The 26,238-nt window shown below is 46.2% G+C and overlaps 1 protein-coding gene across 2 annotated transcripts in view; it reads right to left on the reverse strand.

The window, feature by feature from the left end:
* DISC1 (DISC1 scaffold protein) overlaps nt 1–26,238 on the reverse strand; it is a 355,616-nt gene that overhangs the window by 133,833 nt on the left and 195,545 nt on the right. The window lies entirely within an intron of this gene.

A 26,238-nucleotide genomic window follows, 5' to 3' on the forward strand; every position in this document is an offset into this window, starting at 1 on the left:
TGACCGCAAAATACTTAATAGGTCCTCTACAACTTAATAGCTGCAAGAGAACCCAACAAAAAACTGGCCAAAATATTTGAACAGGAACTTCACAAAGAAAAATATGTGAATGGATGGGGCACCTGGGTGGCTCGGTCGGCTACGCATCTGACTTCAGCCGAGATCATGATCTTCACGGTCTGTGGGTTTGAGCCCCACGTCGGGCTCTGTGCTGTCAGCTCAGAGCCTGGAGCCTGCTCAGGATTCTGTGTCTCCCTCTCTCTCTCTGCCCCTCACCTGCCCATGCTCTTTGTCTTTCTCTCAAAAATGAATAAACATTAAGAAAAGTTTTTTTAAAAAAAATATGTGAATGGTTAATACACACATGAAAAAAATCCTTAACCATTAGTTACCAGTACATAGCCACTAAAATGGCTAAAACAAGCAGGACAGACAACATTTAATGTTGATAATGATATAGGACACTCTACAACAGTGTTCGAAGGATATAAAATGCTACAATTTCGGAAGTTTCTCGTAAAGTTGAATGTATGCTTACACTACAACCCAGTAATTACACTTTCGGTATTAACCCAAAGTAAAATGAAAACACAGAAAGACTTAGGACAAGAATGTTCATAGAAGCTTAAGTCATATTAGTCAAAAACTAGAAATAACCCCAATGTCCATTAGCAGGAAAGGGAATAAACAAATTGTAGTGCATTTATATAATGAAATACTACTTAGTAATAAAAATGAAATAAACTACTGACACCACAACACCACGGATGAATGTCAACCACATGCTGAATAAAAGGTGACAGACAGAAAAGAATGTACACAGTACCATTCCATTTTTCTAGAGTTTCTAGAATAGGCAATATTCACCTATAGTGACAGAAATGAGACTGATATTTGTCTGACCAGAGACTGGGAGGCGTTAACTACAAAGGATACTTTGGGTGGGGGAGACTCTGTAGCTTTACAGGATGTAAATTATATGGATATATACATTTCTCAAAACTCATCAAACCGCACACTTCAGATTTGTGCATTTCACTGCGTGTAGATTATATATAAAGCAAAATTACACATAATATATATTTATAATTATATATACATATTATATAATATATATGTTAATAATTTGCTTGTATAAAGCAAAATTTTAATTATGGCTTTAATTCACCATTTCAATATGTTAAATGAAATACATATATAAAGGAATTAAAGAAAATAGCCTTAATCATTTTTTTAATGTTTATTTATTTTTGAGAGAGAGACAGACAGACAGAGCATGAGTGGGGAAAAGGCAGAGAGAAAGGGAGACACAGAATTCAAAGCAGGCTCCAGGCTCTGAGCTGTCAGCACAGAGTCTGACGCAGGGCTTGAACTCACGAACTGGGAGATCATGACCTGAGTCAGACGCTCAACCGACTGAGCCACCCAGGCACCTCAACAGCCTTAATCTAATAGCGTCTCTATCATAATTACAAACATCACACGTAATAGTCTAACCTTAGAATTCTACCTTCTAACATCAGATAAAACACAAGGACATTAGGTATCACTGCATCTATACAAAATAAGACAAGTGAGGGAATCAATGAAAAGAATAAAGAATGGAAAGAAAAGAACAAAATGCTATTACCTACAGAGTCTATGATTCCTCCATAGAAAATCAAAGAGAATCTATAAAAAACCAAAACAATTCCAGCAAAGTTGCTGGAAACAAGATCATATGAAACACAGTGTAAAACAACAAACACTGATGAGAGAGGGGGTTTTTTGTTTTTTAATTTAAAAAAAATTTTTAAGTAGGCTCCACACCCAATGTGGGGCTTGAACTCATGACCTGAAAGAGTCGCACGCTCTACTAACTGAGTCAGCCAAATGCCCCTGGTTTTGTTTTGTTTCATTTTAGTTAGCATTTGTGATAGGGAAAAAAAAATCTGAACTGTACATAGGATAAATTTAATAACAACAACCAAACTGTATAAATAAGGAACACTATAATTGTAGTCGTGAAATGTTCATGAATGAGAAGGTCAATAATATACATCTGGCCCTCCTCTCAAACACTTAATATACAAGTTCAATGCAATCCAATTAAAATCTGACAAGTTGATCGTAAAGGGCCATGAATAACAATGACAACTCTGAAGACAAAGGACGATTAGTCCTATATGGGCAGAGATGGAGGGGGCCGAGAGGTGGAGGGAGTTATGTCCTACCACATACCAAAACGTACAATAAATCATAAAGCCATAGCAATTAAACAGTGTGGTGTTAGTGAAGGGAAGGACAAACAGATCAATCGAATAGTATAATGACCTGTAAGGAGACGCAGGCACACACAAGCGGCACACACATCAATGGAGATCATGATGCCACTGAGTATTCAAACGTAAAAAGGCAAGATTAGGTCCCTACTTCATGCCAAACACAACAATAAATCCCACATGTAAATAAAAAACTATATTGAAAAAAAAGTAAAGCTATAGAGCAAAACTTTAAAAATCGGAAGAAAATAGGGAAGATACTGACACAAATTGGCAAGAACTTCTTAAACAAGAAATGGGATGAGGCGCCTGGGTGGCTCAGTCGGTTAACAGTCTGACTTCAGCTCAGGTCATGATCTCACGGTTCGTGAGTTTAAGCCCCTCGTCAGGCTCTGTGCTGACATCTCAGAGCCTAGAGCCTGCTTCAGACTGTGTGTCTCCCTCTCTCTCTGCCCCTTCCTTGCTCACACTCTGTCTCTCTGTCTCTCTCTCTCAAAAATAAACAAACATTTTTAAAAAATAAAAAAAAGAAATAGGAAGAACAAACAATAAAGGAAAAGTTAGAGTCATCTAATTTAAAATTTAAAACTCTGTATGGCAAAGACACAGAGGGGGACAAAAACAAAACAAAACAGACCATCCACAGTGTAGGATACGGGACATTAGTGGATTTGTCATTTTTTCTTCATTTAAAAAAACTGAAAAAATTAAAACAGAGGTTGATGTGAACCAAAGGCGGTAACATTTTGACACGAATGGGTGCCTGCTACACGTGTGAAATCTCTATGGAAGAGACAGAGGTTCACAGTTTCCCATTCTCCCTCCGCATCCTGACGGACCCTGGAGCCTCCCTGGGGGGCCCCAAGCCATGTCATGGCCTCCAGATCCATGAGTCACAAACTACCTTTTCAATGGCAGTTGCCTCCCAAATCTGTTGCCCTGACCCCACCTCAACTTTTCTATTAATGCACTCTATTTTAAGACTGTGGAAGGACAGGTTTCCCTGAGCCAGTGGACAGGGAAAGGCAGCTGAGAGATGCCATGTGAGCGTCCCCGCCCTTCAGCTTCCAGAAGGCTTCAGAGGAGCTGTCAAACAGATGGTGGGGGCTGAACGCACCACACTTAATCCCTCTCTTTGTCACGGGAGGAAATGTGACATAGCTTCAGCTATTAAAAAAAATTAAGAATGCTGAACACAAGACCCAAAGGAAAAGAATAAAAAACACATTCAATGTGGAGAGAGAACGTGCTCACAGGTGGAATTATCAGTAAATAGGAGATTCGTCTGAAATCACCAGGATATAGTGTCGTTTTTAAACTTTTTTTTACTATGGTAAAGTGTGTAGCATAAAATGGACCATTTTGCCCATTTCCAAGTGTACAGTTCAGTGGCATTACGTACATTTACGATGTTGTGCAACCATCACCCCCATCTGTCCCCAAACTTTTCATCTTCCCAAATCGAAATTCTTCCCCATTAAACACAAACTCCTTATTGCCCCCTCTCCAGCCCCTGGGAACTGCCATTCTACCTCCTGTCTGTATGAATTTGACTATTCTAGTTATGTCATAAAAGTGGAATTGTACAGAGTGTCATTTTTAAGGAGTGCCACATACTCCATGTTATTGTCTAAAAAATAAAAAAAGCACAATTGATGTGGCTTCTTCTCTCCTTGGCTTTTGCTTTGTGAAGGTGGACTGATTTGTGCCTGATGAACGCTGTATAGACAATGCCCTATTCTGTGTACCCTTTGTACCGAATTTCATGGGGACTTTGTGGAAAAAGAACTTGCCCTTGGTATGTTGCAGCTCACCCAAGATCAGAGCCATCAGAGGTACAGCTATCACCCCGTGTGCAGAGTTAAAATATGCCTGGTTTGTATTAAAGCTCTGTACCATTAAGAGCAACCCATACAATGTAATGGTACTCCTGAAAAATTCTATGAGAGGAAATCAAATTTTTAGCAAAGCAGTCCCTAAGCAAATTCTGGAGTCTAGGAGAAACAATTTCTCATAACAACAGTTCCAAAAACCAAAAGCACTAGAATAATAAATATGGAACAAGCCACAGCTCCCTTTAGCATTAGCCAATTTCAGTCTTGTGAACACAACCTGAATTATGGACGATGTGTAATATACTCTTCTGAAAAGGTTTCAGGGAAGTAATTTTCAGAAGGCGCTCCCAGTAACATCTTCTAGTATAACCCCTATTTGCTTTACAGACTTAGTAGTCTGTAGACGGGAGTCTGTAGCAGTAGACGGGAAGAAAGACGGACGAAAGAGGTAAAATGGCACAGAATGAAACAGGTTTGTGTGTGGTGAGAGAATCTCCAGGCAGAGCACTAGAAATCCAGTGCTGTAGCTCTGTTACCTCCTCCGTGTGCTCAGCCACACCCTTCACCTCGAAGGGCCTCCATACCCTCACCTGTAAAGCAGGGAAGGGTGCCCTTTAAGATTTCAGAGACAGGTGACCTTTCTACATAAAAGGGAAACTCACCACTCCTGCACCAACACATTGCCTACCATTCTTTAACAAGCAGGGACTTGTGACGTTTTACCACACGAACAACGATTTGCAAATGGTACCCTACATACAAAATGGTTTTGCTCTCTGGCTTTGGGTTCACATCTGCCTCTTTCTTCCCCTCAATTTGGTATGTTTCTCTGTACTTATAAATATTCCCAAGCGTTGCCCAGGTTTCCGCCCCACTCTTGATGGCAGGTACCCCACACTCCAAACAAGGATGGCTTGTCCTGCCCAGGCACCCATGCCGTCCCACCTGGCACATGAGGACACAGAGCCTGAGAAAAGCAAAACAGCCACCACGGGCAGATCCAGAACTCTGAACCCTTGCAGACAACTCAGGTGCTTTCCAGCTGGAGCCTGGAGGCCTCTACTTACTGAAGTCCACAAAATCTGCCAGCTGACAGTTCCTACTTCTGCAGGGAGAGTACTCAGGATACCGGGAACATGGCCCTGGGACTCTGAGAGCCAGGGTGAAGACGGCTCTCATGTCCAGAAATATGGGGCTGCCTGGCCTCCTCAGAGGATTCCATACCGGGATGCAAGGCTACAGGGTTGCAGCAAGCTGGTCCTGGCTGGAGTTCTGTTTTCCAAACCACAACTCATCACACAGGCGGACCAGGGAAGAAGAGAGCAATCTCAAGGCCCTGGAGTGAGCCGCCCAGGGTCAGGGTGCACAGCAGCTCAGTAGAGTTGGGGGAGTCGGGAGGACACTCTTCTCCAGGCTCCCTGGGCCAAGGCAAGGCTGCCTCTGTGTGGACCGTCACGTCCCCATGAGAGAGACTTCTGGGTTTCTCTCATCTCCTTCTTCCGCTGGGGATCTGCTCTTGCTGCCACTTGCCTCACCTGTTCGAGCACCCACGCCTTCCCCATCCATGGCCACCTCCCACGTGCCTGGGAGCCGAGGGCCGGCACACCTAGCCTCTGCAGGTGCTTTTCTCTAGGTGCTCCTAGACCCATCCCCGTCCACTCTCAGACCTCGTCCGTTGCCACAGTTCCTCTTCTTTTTGGCAATATACTCTCCTATCCTGACAATATACAAAGGATGAAGACTGTAAAATCACCACCACGGGCCGATCACCCAGTTTATAAAGGAAAATTTTACCGAAACTGTTAAAGACCCTCAAATTACATTGTACACACTGCCTGCCCCAGAGGTGATGATTTTTAAGTGTTTATCGTTCCCATGCATGGATTTATCCTTTCCCTTGCTATGTATGTATCCTTAAAACATAGAATGTTGTTTTCCATGTTTTCAAGTAAATAGTTGGTATTGTACTATATGCATTCTTCTGGAACTTGCTTGTCTCGCCGAGATTATGTATATGAGATCTGTCCACACTGATATGCATAGCTATAGCCCACTCACTTTCACCACTGTCTAGCATTTGGTCATGTATGTAAGTCACTTATTCATGAAAGAAATACTCCAACTATAGAGCAAGAAGCAGTCCACCTTTACGTATAACGGATCCCAAAATGAAAATGGAACAGATGACAGTTGTCAAGCCCTGATTTGTTTTCCCTACTCCTTCACGTTGATTTGATATCCATGATTAATTTAAATGCTGACGAAATTCAATTATGTTCATTTCTAGAGAGATTACTTCCACATAATCCCATGTTTTAAATAATAGCAATAGGTATTTCTATTACCACACAGAAACACCAGAGTAATGGCCAGGTCCCAACTAGCTGATCCTGTAGATTTATTTTATTTTTTTTAATTTTTTTTTTTAACATTTTTATTTATTTTTGGGACAGAGAGAGACAGAGCATGAACGGGGGAGGGGCAGAGAGAGAGGGAGACACAGAATCGGAAACAGGCTCCAGGCTCCGAGCCATCAGCCCAGAGCCCGACGCGGGGCTCGAACTCAACAGACCGCGAGATCGTGACCTGGCTGAAGTCGGACGCTTAACCGACTGCGCCACCCAGGCGCCCCTGATCCTGTAGATTTAATGGCATAACTCCTAACAGACACATTTGAGAGAGAAGCTTGGTGAGAAGGATTACATATCCAGCTAAAGATGCACCAGGACTCAGAGAGTCTACAGAACTCTTTACATCAATGGAGCAAATCCATCTGTCAATGAATGCAGTAACCGAGTCTGGCACCTTATGTTCATCTTTCCATCATCAAATGGAAAAGAAACAGCGAACCCTAGATAATCTCCTCGGTGCCAGAGAGAACTTGGGTTGGCAAGTGACGAAAAGGAGGTACTAAGAAAAATGGGGAAAATGGCAGCCACGGGAGAAGCCAACACTTTGAAGAAACGGTTGGTCCATCTGTCTTCAAGAGTTGCTTCAAGAAGGAACCAGCTGTCTGAGTCTGGGGAAAGTCGAATGAGAACTCGCATTTAAAATAAGATCGTATTCGAGAGCAGACAGGTCTGTTCTGTTTTGCTTGTTTCCAAATCACGACCGAAGTCTTCATCCTGTTTTATTGGCTTCTCGGGCTGAGTGCTGGGGATTTTAGATCATTTTGCAAAATTTAGCTGAGAGGAATAAATTGCCAAAAAAAAAAAAAAAAAAAAAAACTTGAGAAATCTATATTATTTGTATTCCATAAGACACATGTCTGGAAATAATACACGCAAACTTGGACGGACCCAACTGCCGTATTTAGCGCCTGGAGAAGAAAGAGAAAGAAAAAGACATTTTGGTTGTCTTCGTGTTTGTATTCTTCTCTTGAAAACTCAGACACACCTTTCCTTTACGAAGGTTCTTTCCTTGACAACTAATGTCACCTGGAACCTTAAGCTCACAGAAACCACCCAAGGATTTTGAAGGCTAACCACAAGTCAACTCTAAAGAGGGAGTCTTGCCAGTGTTGTTTGATGAGAAAAATCACCATGAGGGGATTGCTCATTGCGCTGAGGGAGTAATAGTCCTTTGACATTACTGTCTTGCTTCCTCTGATTTCACACAAGATCCCTACAGTTCCTGCCCCTGCTCTTTCCTCCACCTTACCCACCGCTGCCTCAGACTGGGTCAGAAAGAGAAGTCCTCAGAGACTCATTCATTTGTATATCAACTTACTCAAGAAAGATCCAGAAAATGGTGAAACAGCCCACATACCAGACCAGCCACATGCAGTAGCATGAGAAGGCACTCGTTCAGGTTTTGAAAGAAGGGAGCCTCGAAAAATCCTGTCTTCAGCTGTTTCTCTTCCCCGCCAGCTTGCTCTGGACAGGCTGTATCAGGCTTGGATATTTGGCCTCCATTTTCAGACAAACAAAAATTATACCAGGAGACTGCAGACATGTACTCTCCTTCCCTCGGTTTTGTCTCAAAAGTTCAAAGTGTTAAAAATATAAACTATGATTCAGCTTTTAAAACTTCTGTGCTCCTGTCATAATAACGGCGGGCCAGACGTGAGGGGGCAAGAGAGAAAATCCAATTAATCCTACCCCCGTGGGCAAACAACCTTATCAGACATTTTCCTTCAGCCCCAGCAGAAGTTTTGCATGAAAGATCCCACCTGTCAGTTTTTCGTTTGATTCAGCACAAAATCTCTGAGGCAGTGTTTTTACTTTAACTCGGAGGTAAGTTTTATTAAAAATGCCTGTTACAGCCAGCTGGTGTCAAACCGTTGGTTTGCTAACTAGGCATCAATGGAAGAGCCTGCAATTCTCTCTGTTTGATGAAGATGAGGGCTTCAAACTATTAATGCCACCCCTAAAGCTGGTCTGCCATGGGCCAGGTGAGCCACAGGAGGCGGGGGATTCGGAGAGAGATGGGGGGGGAGCCTCCCTTTCACTTCCCTCTCCAGTCACAGATTTGTGTCTTAAGTGCACTCTTTCCCCCATCCTGCACTGGTTGCTTTTGTAAAACTGGATCACGCAAAGACACATCCCAGAATCACATTCCAGTTTTCCTGATATCATATTTGTGACATTAGCATAACATATGCTATCAAACACCAACAATGTACGTGTCCGACAAAAACGCCCCGGAAAAGACTCAGGTTCTCCACACCGGGAGGGTATTTGCACACAGCCGGACCATCGGACCCAGAGAACCCGTCAACCCAGACATCAGCATGCTCAGTGGGTGGCGGGGGGAACAGTGGGTGTGAGACGCAGCTCCCCAACCCCAGAGGGCAGTGTATTCCTCACCTGTCGAAGCTCAGATGCTGAGCCCAGGGCTGTCCTTCCCCTGCCACCCGCCCTAGACCAGGGACCCTCAGAATGTTACACGTTAGGTCGCCTAGTGTTGTCATTTATTGGTCCAACCCTCCGCCTTTGGCATTCCTGAAGCTGTTTCATGACAGGAGGGCCAGGAGCTGGTATCAGCAACAGTTTCAGTCCCTGAGCTCGGACAGCGTGGTAAAGACCAGATGGATCTTAATGGAAGGGCATTAGATCCAGAGCCATTAACCTCAGATCCATGTTCTGGCTTTCCATACACTTTTTCTTTTAATGTATATTTATTTATTTTGAGAGACAGAGACAGCAGGAGCCAGGCAGCAGCAGCAGAGAGAGGGGGGCACAGAATCCCAAGCAGGCTCCGTGCTGTCAGTGCAGAGCCCGATGTGGGGTTCATACCCATGAACCGTGAGATCATGATCTAAGCTGAAATCAAGAGCTGGATGCTTAGCCGACTGAGCCACCCAGGTGCCCCAGCACACACTCTTCTTTTTAACAAGTGTGAGCCTTGCTTTCCTCTCCTTACAGTGCAGGTGTTAAGAGTGAGCATCTCGTCTGCTGAAGGCATCTGATGTTTTTGACTAGACACTTTGAGAGCAAGCTTCCCCAAACACCCGACGCCCTCTGGTTTGGGTTCATATTTCCTCTGTAGTAAGAACACCCTCCTATTTCTGGTGCTCTCAGGTGAAGCCTGTGGAATTCTGCAATTCACAAGCTAAGTCACCAAACTTGAACTTGTCACATTTCCTGCGAACTGGCGCTCTTCCTCTATCCTTCCCCTCAGTCAGTGGCACCATCACTGACTGGAAGGCTAGAAAGTGGGACTCATCGTGCAGTCCTTACCCTGTCCGCTCCCAGGAATCCATCATACAGCCTGCTGATTGTCCTTCCCTGGTGTCCACACTTGCCTCTCTCCTGCCCCTAAGGCTTGCGTCCAGAGGGCGTTCTCTGCCTGCACCCTTGGCCGCTCTACCCTGCACACAGCTGCCGAGTGCTCTAAGTCCGAGGACGTGACCCCCTTAAAATCAGTAGTGGCTCTGCATGGCCTCCAGCAGAAAGTTCCGGCTCTTCGGCTTGGCACTCCTCTTTCGGGACCTGGCCCCCGGCCCCCGGCCCCCGCATGCCTCCCCTCTGACCCACCCCGTATCTACTCACACCATGCTCACCATGGGCTCTGCGTGATGGCCTATGCTACCGCTGACCTACAACGACGTGAGCTCCCCAGGGGCAGGGGGTACAGCGGGGATGTGGGGGTTTTTTGTTGTTGTTCGTTGTGCTGGTTCCTGAACCTAGCACGGTGTCTAGAGCAGAACCCTAATGAACACTTGAAAGAATGCATGAATGGTCACTCGAGACTCTGAGTCAGCAGCCTCTTGTCTTGGGAGCATCTCTTGGTTCCTCTTCCTAATCTCAACAACCAAATGTGTAATCCTTCATTTGAGTGTCTCTTTCTGCCCCGTTGTCCTGCAGACACCTGTCTTACAGCATCTGCCGCTCAGCTCTGATTGCCCAGTTCGCTGCATATGCTGAGCACTATGTTAGAGGCCTCGTGAGAGAAGAACTGTCTTATGTTTGCTCTTGTGTTCTCTCTCTGTCTCTCCCTCTCCCTCTCTCCCCCTCTCTTTCTCCCCCTCACCTGGTTCTCTCTTCTCCTGCACATCTGATACAAACAACCAGGTGGCGGGCCCTGTACCCCGTGTGTTATGAGCATCTCAGAAGGCAGGCCCATCGTTGGGCTCAGTGACAAATACATAATATGCTATCCATACATTTTAGGCCGCTTCACACCCACACCGAGGTAAGGGATCATTTTTCCTGGCTAACCCACGGGCCCGGCATTACCAAGGACATGCGCAGACGCACCCCATCCGTTCAGTTCCGTGGTGGAAATCTGATGGGGGACGATGACTCTGGCTTCCTCTCCCAGAAACATAAAATCACCTCACTGTGTGGACGACAAATAAGTACAACTTGCAATATGCGGACACTATAATGAGATAGGACATGACAGACTACACTTCCCATTCAACGTGTTTGTTTGTTCGAGCGACGTCTGAAGGGTTTGTGCCAGAAGAGAGAGAGACTGACCGCTGAGGGCAAGGGGAAACAGCTGCTCCAAGGTAAAGACCAGGAAAATCAAACACATTTTCTCTGTAAGATCCAAATCCGGTTCCACTCGAGTTCACCTCTCTCTGTTTCGTGGACAAATGGGGGGATTCTGGGGATCGCTCAGTTTGAGAGGGTGGGACCATCACCATGTGCTTATATATCTGGTCCTTTCTCATGGCCCCAGGAGTATTTAGAGACTGTCTCTTTCCCCGCTGTCGGGACCCTAACTTACGAGCTCTGCAAATAAGTCAGCGGGAATAGTACATTCACCCAAAAGGCAGCAATTACAAATCCCTGTGCCAATATTTGCTCTGTCCTGCTGAATTGTATTTGTAGAACCTGAGAGAAGAGCAAAGTCTCCTGTGTCTGCTGTGGCCTGAGCTGGCAGTGGGAAGGAGAAGAAGGAGCCACGGGTGTGGGGGACAGGCGCTGAGTCTCCACTGGCCTAGCATATGACCTCCAGCTTCCTCATCATCTCAATGAGACCTCATTTGAAAAACCACCCTGAAACTAAGATATCATAGAATTGAATTGGCTCTTCTCACTATTCTCATCCCAGGCACCTTTCCTCCCCGATGCTGCTGTGAGGACACAGTATTACCTGTCCACTGGACTCCCGAGTCCGGGCCTCCATGTCTAATTGCCTCCTTGATTCCCACTCGGATGCCCCTAATGCACCTCAAATCAACATGTCCCAAACCAGAACTAAGACCCACACCTGCCTATCCCTGGTCCTTTGTTCAGAAAACACTGGCCATCTAACCAGTTACACAAGGCAACAAGTTCAGGTCCTTCTTGGTGCCTCTCCTTACTCCTTCACCCAATGCAAGAGATGCCCCCTTATCCACAGGGGTTCCTAGACCCCTGCTGGATGCCTGAAACCACAGATGGTCCCGAACCCGATACATACATACGTGTATGATAAAGTTTACTTATAAATTAGGCACAGTAACAGGTGAACAACAACTAATAATAAAATAAGAACTATAAAAATATACTGTAATAAAAGTTTCGTGAATGTGGTCTCACTATCAAAATACCTTATTGTTCTGCACTCACCCTTCTTGTGACGATGTGAGGAGATAAAATGCCTACGTGATGGGATGAAGTGAGGTGAATGACATAGCATTGTGACACAGCATTAGGCTACTACTGATCTTTCTTTTTAATGTTTATTTATTTTTGAGAGAGAGTGACAAAGTGTGAGTAGGCTCCAGGCTCTGAGATGTCAGCACAGAGCATGACGTGGGGCTCGAACTCCCGAACCAGGAGATCATGACCTGAGCTGAAGTCAGACACTTAACCAACTGAGCCACTCAGGCGTCCCCTGACCTTCTGATGATAAGCCAGGAAGAGGATCTTCTGCTTCTGGTTGACCACAGGTAACTGGAAACCATGGAAAGCTAACCGTGGATAAGGGGTAGACTATTGTACAACTCCTGGAACCATCAACGTTTCCCCCACTAGTCTCTCCAGAATCCACATTATTTCTCTCCATCCCAGCTGACTTCACCCTCTCCCCAACTGCCCCCTGACCCACCACTAACAGCCCCCCAATACAGGTCTTTCCAGGAACCCTTGCCTCTCCAGTCTCCTCACGGCAGCCCCTGTGGTCTTTGAAAAGCACAGATCTGGTCATGTCACCGTCTATAGAAAATCTGTGAGAACCTTCACGCAATCCTGGTGGGGGTGCAAATCAGAATGGCCACATTAGAGAACTGCTCAGCACAATCCATTAAAGCTAGACATACGTATATGTATCTGAGGTCCCAGAAATCCCACCGTTAGGAAAACACCCAATGGAAAGGGTAAACAGAATCACCAAGTAGTTCATGGTAGAATATTCTAAACAGCAAAACACAGGAAACTATCCAAATGTCCGTCAACATCACAACTGATAAATAAATTATGTTATGTTCACACAGTACACTATTGCTACAAGCAGCAAATGGAGGGGTCTCATGTTGTTGAGTGAAGGAAGTAGAACAAAAAATACAATTGTAAACTTTACATTTATGTAAAGTTCAGAAATGGTCAAAACTGATCAATGGTCTTACAAGTTATAAAAGGGGGTTCCTTTGGGAGCATACTGGTGGCTGGGAAGGGATCCAGAGAAGCTTCTGGAGTGTTAATGATGTTCTGTCTATCGAGCTGGGTGCTGGTCACATGATGAGTTTGCTGTGAAAAGTCATAAGCTGACCCACCCGGGCACTGTTCTGTATGCACCTGCTTGAACTAAGTGTTTGTACCCCTTCCAAATGCTTATGCTGAAATTCTACCCCCCGATATGATGGCATTAGGAGGTCGGGACATTAAGATTAGATGAGAGCATGAGGCTGTAGCCTCGGGAATGGAACTAGTGTCCTCGTAAGAGTCGAGAGAGCACTTGCTGAAGATACGCACGGACTTGACAGGAAGTCCATCATCTACAAACAGAAAAAGGGCTCTCATCAGAACTCAACCATGCTGTCACCCTGATCTCGTGCTTCCAGCCTCAAGGACTGTGAGGAATACATTTCTGTTGCTTATAAGCCACCCAGTCTGCAGCTTTTCGTTACAGCAGCCTGAATGCACTAAGGCAGCATGTAAAACTAAACAACACTGACAACTTTTGACTCCTCCTTACATAAAGATCAGAGTCCTAACTTGCTTCAAGAACCTCCTTGCTTTGGTTCCTGCCTACATTTTGAACTCAGGACACCCACTCCTTTCTCCCTGTCTCTGGGCTGCAGCTGTACTGGCCTCATGGATCTCTCTGTCCCGTGAAGCCACCAGCTCCCTCTGGCTTTGGGGTCTTTGCATAGGCTGCTTGCTCAGCCCCTCCCCTCACCTGTAACTTTCTACATATCCTTCAAATCTCAACTCAAACCTCCCTTTCTTAAAGAGATCTGCCCCTGGCCCCCAAGCCACGGTGCACATGTTGCACTCTTGTACATCCCTTCGTGGCACTTGTCCCGGTTTACAGCTACATATTTGTGCCTTTGATCACTGTCTGTCTCCCCGACTAGACTTAAGGTCCATGCAGTCAGGGTGTGTATCTGTCTGTTCATTCTGTATCTGCAGCACCAAGCCCAGCACCCGCCTGGCAGTATATGCTCAATAAATATTTATGGGCTGAAAGAGTGAGCCAGCCTAAGGCCCAAGATGGCAGTGTCATTTCTTGGCATCAGACATCTCAAAAGACTAGCCCTTCCAACTTCTGAAGTTTCCTTCCTCATGTCTAATTCCTTTCTGCTGCAATTTGAGCTCATTTATGTTCATCTTGCCCTCAGCAAATATAAATTGAGATACTTACCACTGAATCTCCATTCTCCATACACGTTTTCTGACATCTTTGAAGTTAGCTGTGAAGTCACTTTGGATTTTCATCTGTTCAGTCAAAATAAGCTGATCCATGCAGATTATGGGTTCCTATTCTCTAACACAGCTTTTGCTTGACTGTAAACTCAGCCGGGCAAACTTACGTGGAGGGAAAAACAGATCTGAACATATATGTTTCACCAAGGATAGAGGACATTTGCATCACATGAGCTCATACAGCATACCTAAAATAATATTAATACCTATCATCCATTGAACACCAACTGGATGAAGATGAGACTCAGAGCACTCAAGTAATGCATGGCAAGTGACCCAGCTACAGAGATCCGGAGGTAGGACTAGAAAACAATCAGCCTAGCTTGAGCATCTTAACCTTTACTCAGTGAGAATACAGTAACGCTTACTATTTCCCCCTCCACCAGTAAACGAGCTATGTAAATACAACACTTTGGATCACTGTATCTTGACTTTTCTTTAAACAGTAATGGAGGTAAGTTGTAGTCCCAGAGGGCATCAAATTTAGCCATTAAATTCATGATGACCCACGAAGTAGAACATGATCTTATCCCCTTAGTGCTCCGAGCCATAACATAGCTTGTCCATAAGCTGGATCAGGAATACTGTAAATGAAAAAAGACATCTGGCACCACCCAATGAATCCTCCTCTGCCATCAAACCTGTTTTAGTCATCCACCAGAATGGCAGATGTTATAGATCTCTTTTGATTTTGATTTTATTTTAATTCCAGCCCAGTGGTATATAAGTTTGAGATGTAGAATATAGTGATTCATCAATTCCATACATTACTCAGTGCTCATCAAGGTGAGTGTCACAGATCTCTTGATGAGGAAGGGCACTCTCATAGTAAACTAAATGCTCCCCTTCTCATTTTGAGTTCTTCACCCATAGGGGAGATTTCCTTGTGACTGTTGACTTTCCCTTTGATCATGTAGCCCCTAGTCTGCTCTCCCTCCAGAGTGGCCCTTTAGCTGGGTATAAAATTAGTACCTGTTCCATGGCCCCCACTGGCACTATTCTCCATCCAGATAGGACTCCCTAAGCTGTGGGTACAAGTACACTGGCCCCAATCCTCCAAGGCTTCACACTTCACCATTAACAATGGTGGGGGAGAGGGTGGGAAACAAAGGCAGGTGAGAGAGATAAATTAGATATCACACCCTTAGATTCCACACCCTAGCTCCTGAGGTAGCATCAGGCAGAAAAGAATCCTGGAGTCATGACTCACCAACAGCTACCTGTGTATTTCTGTTTGGCTTCAGAAACAACCTATTAGGCCCCCTGAAAACCATAAGCCCTCTAAACGCTCATTTGCTGCACATAATTCTTGATTCTAGAATGCTGAAACCAGTACAGATGTTCAGGCACAAAGCTTTCAAACCCAGACAACAGCTGCTCTGGGTCAATGACACTCATACCATTTCTGCAAAAGGCATGGTTGCTTTTCATGACTGCTAGGACAGTTAAGTGTCACAACTATTGCTACATATAGTTAGGAACCTAAGATGATAAAAGATTTACGAAGTGAAAAGAGGTCCTTCAGGGCATCCTGCAACACACCGGGTGGGGGGGGGGGGGCTCTCAGGGCAGCTGGAAACCAGTGACCCAGCCATTTACATATCTTCCAGTGTTCTTTGCTGTATTCTTTCTCCCCTTTGGTTCTCTTTATTTGTGGTCCCACCTCCAAAGCCAGACTATATTGGATACTCATGAACTGTCTAAGCCCTCCATCACAGACCTTAAGAGGAAGGCAAAGCCAAGCAGCACTTACTATTTGTAAAGAAGTGAGAAAAAATGAGCATGAAGTCCTCACCTTTGTTACTGGAGTGAAAACAGTTTAGTTACATCCAAAGAATATGCTCAGATGACAGACCCAGAGGAGCTAGAGAAGAATTAATGGGTTATCTCAGCTATTCTGCTTATTACCAACAAGAAAACAGTAAGGTCAAGACCATGAAATTGCCTAAGACCCCTCAAGTGGTCAGTTCCGTTGCAGTCTTGGTAGGCAGCTGTCACCTTGGTAGGCAGGCACTGGCTGTCACCAAACACACAGACATTCAGCCAGCGCCCCCAGGCTCCAGTACGGGAGTCTCAGGGTGGCCAACAATCGATGGCAGGTGGCCTTCAGTCACCAAGACCCACATCTGCCTGGTGGCTTGCTTCCGCACAGACTCAGCTGTAGCGACTTCTCTCGTTACCACTAACAGCATCCTACACCACCTCCTCCAAACATTATTGCCATATGGCTGTGTCACAGCCTTAATGAAAATTCAGCTTGCCACCAGACAGGGCAGATTGATTTCTCTATCGGTGTTTATACCCAGGTATTAGACAAGTTTGAGGTCAAAGTGAGGCCAGAGAGAGCCAGTCTCCTGTGGTCACAGCAGAGGTTGCTTTGAATGGGCCCTGGGAGTGCTGGCACCTTAGGTTCTGATAGAAACCATTTTAGGGCCTTCATTAGTATATAATTTAAAACAATATCCTTAGGGACACCTGGCTGGCTCAGTCAATGGAGCACGTGACTCTTGAGCTCAGGGTCATGAGTTCAAGCCCTGCGTTGGGTGTAGAGTTTACTTAAAAATTAAAAGTAAGATGGGGCGCCTGGGTGGCGCAGTCAGTTAAGCGTCCGACTGCAGCCAGGTCACGATCTCGCGGTCCGTGAGTTCGAGCCCCGCGTCGGGCTCTGGGCTGGTGGCTCAGAGCCTGGAGCCTGTTTCCGATTCTGTGTCTCCCTCTCTCTCTGCCCCTCCCCCGTTCATGCTCTGTCTCTCTCTGTCCCAAAAATAAAAAATAAAAACGTTGAAAAAAAAATTAAAAGTAAGAAAATAAAAAAATACCTAAAACTGTATTCTTAACAATTCAGATGGTTACTAAAGGGATGAACTGTGGTTTTTCTGAATTGAGGGCTATGGGAAAAAAAAGGTTTGGAGTGGGAGAGAGAAAAACAAGTGAGTTATTTACTATGTGAGTTATTCACTAAGTCTTTGGTGGGGCCCTAGAAAATGATACTCAAAGCATCATTTAAGATGCCCTCTTCCAGTTGTAGAAATTGGAATTTGGGCATTTCAATTACAGTTTCCCCACAGAGCCTTCCTGTGACATTCTTTTCCAGGAGTCCATATCCCATTTAGAGAGGACGTATGCCTTTTCCATTCTGGCTCTGCAGAAAAGATCTGATTGTGAGGTTGAACCAATTTTCCCTGACAGCTTGAATTTTATTATTTGAATTTTCCTTAATGGGTTTCCTAACATACTTTGGTAAAACTTGTCCTTATAATTCCAAACACTTTCAGTTCTGTTCCTTACGTGGGCGCTCCACTGAATTCCATGAGTCTCTACCCCCTTTAGTTTTCAAACCGCTAATGACTGTTGCATAAGACCTGATCTAAGGGGCTGCAGAGAGACCAGGGTGGGACGCTGGGCAAGGACACCACAGGAAAGTGCTGAGACACCAGCCCTTGGACAGGCTCATCAGGCAAAGTTCAGCTTTGCTTCCAATCTGTAGCCCTATTGTAAGCTGCTAACCTGTTCTTGGATTTAAAATCATAATCAGGGGTGCCCAGATGGCTCAGTTGGTTAAGTGTCCAAATCTTGATTTTGGCTCAGGTCATGATCTCACAGTTTATGAGATTGAGCCCTGTGTCAGGCTCTATGCTGACAGTGTGGAGCCTGCTTGGGATTCTCTCTCTCCCACTCTCTCTGCCCCTCCTCTGCTCTCTTTCTCTATCTCTCAAGAACAAATATTTTTTAAAGATCCTAATTAGTAGCCATAGCGGATCATTCTTCCTGCTCTCTCTCTCTTCAGGCCCTGATGAGAAAGGGCACCCAAATCCCAAATCTTTCCTGGTGACTTGATATTAGATAATGAGCTTTTGCTCCTAGGGGCTTCTTAAAATGGCAATTTACGGCAAGAGATATGTTCAGGATCTGGAGTAGAGAGGGTACCTGTGGGATTGGGCTCTGGGTATGAAGTCCCTTCCACAGCCACACGTGAAGGATGTCAGGGCCCCTCTACCAATCTTCTTCCTTAACCATCTCTATACGAAATAAACGGGAGCTCTTGAGGGACAGCCTGGAATGCATCTGTATATGTGGTACTGGGAAATTACATGTAACAAGAGATTATTTTAGAATGTAAAAGGAAATATTAAAACCGAAAGCACATGTCAAAACCAATTTCTCCAGTAATTGCTTATCTGGGGTACAAGGACCCTGCCTCAGAAACGTGCACTTATCTTGAAATATGCAGCAACCCCAACAATAGATTGTATATGGAAAACGAGTTGAGTAGATGAGTAATTTAACAAGAATTTTCTTCTACTGGTTTCCAAAGCATCGTCAAGATTGTGCTCCTGTCATCTGGATTGGTTTAAAATAAAACTCTGTTGGGTTTTTTTTTCAAGAACAGATGGAAAGAGGGACACAAAGGCGAACAGTATGCAAACAACAGCAGAATTTCAAACAGTAGTGGGTAAAGAAATGGGAAATAAACACAAGTCTAGGAAACAGCTATAACTTCAGTCCTAGGAAGGTGTTTTCTGACCTATTACGTAGACGCTTTCAAGATGAACAATCTCCATCATTCCGTCTCCAGTCGACGCATCAGACCGTGGGCCTGTCAGGAGCCAGGGTCCTCAGGGCCCGACACATGGAACCACGAGACCAGAGCCAGACTTTCAGGAGCTTTTCATATAGTTAAATCAATAAAGGGAGCTGAGAGTAATAAGGAAGTGTTTTCAAGCAAATGGAGAGAAATAACCTTACAACAAGAACCCGTATGACACGTACATTTTTTTTCATTAGGGGGATGAGAAATTGTTTTTAAAGAACAAAAGCAAGCCGGTGTTAAAGGGAGTGAAATGCCTACATAACTCAATAGAGTAGATGATCAACTACCAAAGCGAAATTCTCATTTTTGAGACATCAGGATTGATCTGCCCAGACAATAACATCTGCGTGTATGGCATCAATCAGGCTGTCTTCACAGTGCTGATCTGGGGTCCGGAGAAGGCTTCCCACACGCCACCCGCAGAGCTGCCCCACTCTCCGGGGGCGGGGGGTGCGGGGGAGGGGGGCGGTGCTCGCGTGGCACAATCCCACAGGAAAACCAGAGGAAGCCTGGGTTTCCCCTGTCGCAGTGCATCTATTTCAAACAATCAGTGGCTCTCCTTTCGTGTGGCAGAAGAGGAAGGCAGGCGGCAAAGAGCATCCAGCAGACACTGTGTGGGCCGAGGTGTCCCCGAGGGCCCCTGAGGAGATTCAGGATCGCTCACGCACCAGACACGTGCACCAGGCACACGCGCATCACACACACGCCCACACCACCCACATACACACGTGTGCCACACGTGCCACATACTGCACGCGCACACCATACACACGGCACACACATACCCGCACACACACGCACGCGTACACACACCACACCACACACACACACGTGCCCACGGCACACACGCAAACGCAAATGCACGCGCACACGCATACACTTCACGTGTGTGCGCACAGACGCCATACACACGTCGCACACGTGCACACACACCACGCGCATGCACCCGTGTTTACACACACACTACACACGCACCATCCACATACACATATATACATACACATCACATGCACATGCCACATACGCACCACACATCCCACACGCATGCACACGCATCGCATGCACGTACCCCACACCTGCATGTGTGCGTGCCACATGCATGCATGTATACAGATCACATGCACATGCCACACACAGACACATGTGCACCACACATGTGCACACACACACGTACACACTCCACACACGTGCACACCGCACATGCGACCACCACCCCACACGCGCACCACACACATATACGACACACATGTATACGACACATGTGCACACCACACGCATGTGTACCACACGCATGCACACACCGCATGCACACCACACATGTGCCCACCACACACGTATGCATGCATGCACCACACACTTCACCTCCTCTTCCCTATCTTCTCACTGCCTCTACCATCTCTCTCTTGTTGTCACGTCTTGTCCGCACCCAGCCCGCGTGGACCTGCACCTGTGGGCTACCTCACAGGCACCAGGTGGGCCTGCGGCCGTCACTCAGGTTCGAAGATGAACAGAGTCCTACTCTCAGTAAACTGGAGTGGGTCTGGAGAAAGCCAGTGTGGGCAGAGGAGACAGCCCGGTGAACATCAAGGTTGGGCCCCTCGAGACACCACTGCCGCCATGACAAATGACATGCCAGGGTCCCCTCCCCTGTGCAGTGTCCAGACGCCCTGCTCTGTGGGAAGACAAAACTCCCCAGGGTCAATCCGGCGACATTAATAAGATGAAATTTAAATTAGCTATGAAGTAAAGATTCATTAAGACCGGGCTGGTTGTTAGGATACATGGAAGGTGGTTATGAATGATACAGAAATCTTGTAAAGAATTTTTTAAATGTTCTTTGTTCATAGAGTTGATATTTTTAAAAGCTGCCTTTTAGGGAGAAGGTGGCGTAGGAGGGACATCTTGTCCAACCCCACTAGCTATTAATACCAAAAGTCTTCGTGACTATGTCATAATTGGTACTTCTCGACTGAACGCTGTACTTGAGGCTGGGGGTGGGGGGGCGCGAAGGCTGATGGCAGGTGCAGATTCAGATTTCAAGTCCAGGAAGCCACACTGACTTGATTATTCAGAGCCAGCAAAGCTGGTTATCAACCTGGATGGTATTTGACCACACAAGAGCAGGGCTGGCCACGGTGGCACAGATGCGTTCCAGACATGTTGCTTAGGGTAAAGAGGTCAAATAGGTCCAGGCAACTGATACAGAAGAGGCTGGGAACTGGGGGGGAGTGAGTCCCTGGAGAAAGGGTCTGGCATGAACCGTGTGAGGAACTGCGTTCAGGGCAGGACAAATTAGGACTCAGGCTCCCTATCTTGAGCCTGGATGCCGCCCTGAGGGTGGAGACTTACAGAGCCCATGGCAAAGTTGAGCAGAGGCAGCCCTGAGGCAGAACACAGGCTGCCTTTAGTCCTCACTCAACAGGACCCAGCCAGCACCACGGTAGGTGACATTCCTTGTTCAGGAGATGCAGCCATAGTTGGAAGTCTTGCCCGCTCCCTGTAGACACACAGTTGGACCCCCAAAGCAAGAGAAGTTGATAGAAAAGCCATTCTATCAGACACATTCTATCAGACACAGCAAAAGATGGCTGGTTTAGGCACGGGGGGTTAGTGCAAGCACATGACCCCAGAAATAAGCCTATCTCAAATGTTACCCAAAAACAGGGAAGAAAAAGTGCCAGGCCACTTCTCATTGCCTCAGAGGTTGGGCCAGCACAAAAGTGCAAGAATTAGGCAGATGTGGGCAGGTGGGGACCAACTCATCACCAAGGGAATACCAGCTTCATCAGTTGCCAAGTGAGTCTTCAACTCCAAGAACAAAGCATTCAGAAATGAAACAAGAAAGCCGGAGCATCAGTAAGGAGACCACCAGGAGGAGGAAGGGGCAGCCCTGGTGAGCCCACCACATGTGCTATCATCCAACTGCTGTACAAATGTTGGCTACAGACATTCAGTCTGGACGCAGGATGCTGTGCCCATGTTACCTAAAAACAAACCTTATCATTAAAAAGAAGAAAGATGGGGCACCTGGTGGCTTAGACGGTTTAGCATCCGACTCTTCATTTCGGCTCAGGTCGTGACCTCACGGTTCATGACTTCAAGCCTTGAGTCAGACTGTATGCTGACAGTGTGGAGCCGGCTTGGGATTCTCTCTCCCTCCTTCTCTGCTCTCCCACACGCTCTCTTGCTCTCTCTCTCAAAATAAATAGATAAACTTCAAAAAAAAAAAAACCACCTGATTCATAAAAAAAAAAATAAAAGGAAGAAAGAAAAAAAATGTAAGAGATGAACTGCAATTACGTAGGTCTTGAAATACAGTCAGCCCCACCACCCAGAAGCAGGAGCCTGTTACGCACAACCTGGCAAGAGAGAGAGACCATCAACCACCAGAAATCAAAATGAAGTCTGAAGGTGAGGCTTACGCTGGACATGAAAAAGATGTGAAGGACACACTGAAACCAAACTCAAACCTTATGACAGATCCCGAGACTATGGAATTGACCCCCGCGGCAGGCAGGTAAACCTACAAAGGCTTCAGTTTGGGGTGGACCATCAGGCAGTTCATCAGGCAAAGAGGGGAGATTAAAGCACCGTTAGCTAACCACGGTAGACAACCCCCCACCAGGAAGGGACCACCAGCCACAAATCATCTAGATTCAACAACAGTTGACCCTTGAACAACACAAGGCGGAGGGGCATCAAGCCCCCGTGCAGTTGAAAATCCACGTGTAACTTTTGACTTTCCAAAAACTTCCTACTGTTGACCAGAAGCCTTACCAATAACACAGTCAATTAACACGTGTTTTGTGTGTTATATGTATTCCATACTGTATTCTTACAATAAAGCTATAGAAAATATTAATAAAATCATAAGCCCCCTGGGTGGCTCAGTCGGTTAAGTGCCAACTTCAGCTCAGGTCATGATCTCCAGGTTCGTGAGTTCAAGCCCCACATGGGGATCTGTGCTGACAGCTCAGAGTCAGAGCCTACTTCTGTATCTCCCTCTTTCTCTGCCCCTCCACCACTCAAGCGCGCTCTCTCTCTCTCTCTCTCTGTCAAAAATAAACATTAAAAATAAAAGAACTCTGAGGAGAAAATGACAACTAATCAGCAACACTTTACAAAGCAATTACAGCCCAATCCAAAGGGAACCCATGACTCTAGACTCTGAAGGAAGACAGCAAGGCTCTGGGCTCACTGCATCAATGGGAGAAGTCAGTTCTGAAGCTCCCCCTGAGGAGGCAGACCCAGCCCTCACCTCACCCCCAACAGCCTGCCTCCCTAATAGCAATAAGGAGAAAATTTCTGGATACACATCACAAAACGTGAGATTCAGGTTTATTCTCAGAAACTGGATTACTGGAGCAAAATTAAATCCACAGTATGCTAAAAATAACATAACTGAGAAAAACATTTATTCTTTGAAATATAATCCAAATCCATTTTTACTGATCATAAAGACCCACCAGGCATATCTTGGTTTATGGAGGAAAGACAATGGCATATTAAGCTGGGGGGGGGGGGGGGCAGTAATTGCCAATCTTTAAAATCAGAGTTTGTCCTAAACGAGTATGATAGCAAAAGTGAAAACATGTCCACCATTCTTGTTTTTCCTCTTTTTTGGTAGCCCTTTTGGTTGATGCCAATTTCCCCAGCTTCTAACCTGCAATGAGTCCATGCCTCCACTGAGCAAGCTGGAGCTTTGTGGGGACTGAGGGAGCCACAGCTGGCCAACACCCCCCTGGTCCAGCAGTGTTCAAACCACGGGTTCAGGGTAACATCAACAGATGGCTCGGGCCCTCAGAGTGGCAGGTCACAGAAGACCAGCACAGGTTGGCCAACTGCTGAGCACAAGCCAGTTAGATCAGTTAGATACAGGGCAGCACCATTGCCTGGGAGATCATCAGGTGCATTATGGGGAAAAGAAGGAAAGATGGGTGTCTATAATGAGAATTTTCTGCCTAGCTGGTCTAAGAAAGGACTTTCGCCTTTTTTTTTTTTTAATTTTTTTAAATGTTTATTTATTTTTGAGAGAGGGAAACAGAGTTCGAGCAGAGGAGGGGTAGAGAGAAAGGGAGATACAGAATCCGAAGCAGGCTCCAGGCTCCGAGCTGTCAGCACAGAGCCCGATGTGGGGCTCGAACTCACAAACTGTGAGATCGTGACCTGAGCTGAAGTCGGATACTCAACGGACTGAGCCACCCAGGCACCCCAGAAAGGACTTTCAAACTGCAATAGTGTATCAATGTTTTATTCTGACCATGACATTGGATGTCTATGGAGCCCCACGTATATTTCAGACTGGCTCTTGCCACTGGGAGGAGGAAGGATGGTCCTGCCCCTTTAGGGAAAACACCTTGGAGTCCCACCCTGGGAATGACGTTTCCACAGCAAAGCGGTGGCCAGATGCTCAAAGCTCATCTTCTGTGCCTTCCCCACATTCCTTCTCTTCTTCCCACCCCCTCGCAGAAAACACACCCGACCCAGACTCCCAGAATCTTTGGGCCTCCTACACCCACTGCTTACGGCTTGAGTAGTGCCCCCTAGAGGTGGTTCCTTTTCTAACTTTTTCCTATGTGAAAGTCAGCCTTGTGTTCAGCTTGTGAGAGGCCAGCTCTCCTCCAGGAACCAAGGACGAGAGAGCTTCTACCCAGGAAAAAATGGTGATGGCTGAGCAAGGCAAGACCGTCCTCAGGAACGAAGGCCACACCATTTCATCTCGAGATATTTATGAAGAGACTCTTAACACTGAAAATGTCCAGGCCTGTGGTTTACATCGTTCTTGTCAGGGGCACCTGGACCTTTTTCACTCCACGCTGGAAACACTAGCAATTCTGCTTCTGGGTTAAAAAGTGTCTGTGAAGACGAGATATTCGCTCGTGCCCACATACCTTGCAGACAGATGCTCCTCTCAAGTCCAACCATCTGCTTCCTTGTCAATCACTCCCTCCCTCCCCCATTCGTTCATTCCACCAAACTGATACCTGTGAGTAGTCTGTGAACATCCCAGACTATGTCTTCAAGGACCTCCCGTCAGGAATCCAACACTATCCCTTCCTCCTTCCGTTCAGGGAAGGGGCGGGGGGAAGCAGTACATACCTCAGCCCTTGCCCTAATTATTACCGGCCCCATTCTAGTATCTCCCATGACTGGCTTCGAAAATATACAACTGCTGGCCCTTTCTAAAGGCCCCGGATTTGATTTCTCATTATTATCTTCTTCCCCGCTCTTGCAAAGGGAACAACATCAACAAAATGAAAATCTGATTAGGCTAATAGCTGCTGTGAGGATGCTTGGCGAGAGGCTGACCTAAGCCCAGCTGAGGGGCCGGGGACGTCCAGGAGCACTGGCCTTGGAGCTCGGTGCTGCCCCATGTGACCACGGCACCCCTGAGAAGGAAGAGAGGATGGAAAGGAAAATAAAAGGAGGAGAAAAGAGAAAAGAGGGAAAATGAAGGAAACAGAGCAGGGAAGCGGAGTAGCAGAGAGGAGAGTGACGTTCGTTCGGGTGCCCGATGTTAATCAGGGCTCCTCTATGCTCGCCCGAGTCCCAGGCTATGTATACATGGCTTTTTTCAAAAGCAGAAGTAACTGTTTTTTATTCCTCTGGAGACGAGCGTCCTCTGAGGGTTTTTTCCCCCGTCTGCCAGCCAGTAAGCAGGAGCTTTAAAGTTCACTCAGTACCAAGACATGCTCACTGCAGAACAAATGGAATATTAACATAATGAGCACAAGCACACTAAGGAGCAGGTGAGGGCTTTCCTCCTTCCCTTCCCTGTAGTGGGGCTTCCAGTGTTCATCTCACTTTCTAGAGATGGCCCTCACCCCAGAAATGACTCAAGGCTCAGTGGATTAAAAAGAGTGTGTCCTTGTATTAAGCCAAACACAGTGTTCTGAGTGTTTCCCGACCAGGGTCGCCAGTTCATCAGTTTATAATAATTTACAAGGACGTCACATTTTTTTTTCCTAAACAAATAGAAGTGTATGGAAAGATCTGTCCTCTGTATTGGCCCAGCAGGAGCCAAAAGCTGCTGACCGACGGGGAACACGACAATCCCATACGGGCCATGGGGCTCTGTGATGGATTCTCTTCTTGTCTTAAGGCTTGAAAATGATTCCTCCTGTCTTGCACACTCCAGAGGGTTTGCTAGCAGCCTAACTAATCGAAACCATCTCTCTATCTGACGGGCACTCTCCCACGGCTAGAACAGGCGCTCGCTGCTTCTCCTGCCTACCTTGCTACTCCCT

Source organism: Herpailurus yagouaroundi, unplaced genomic scaffold (assembly GCF_014898765.1).
Source record: "Herpailurus yagouaroundi ecotype Mexico unplaced genomic scaffold, PumYag 530, whole genome shotgun sequence".
Classification (NCBI taxonomy): domain Eukaryota; kingdom Metazoa; phylum Chordata; class Mammalia; order Carnivora; family Felidae; genus Herpailurus; species Herpailurus yagouaroundi.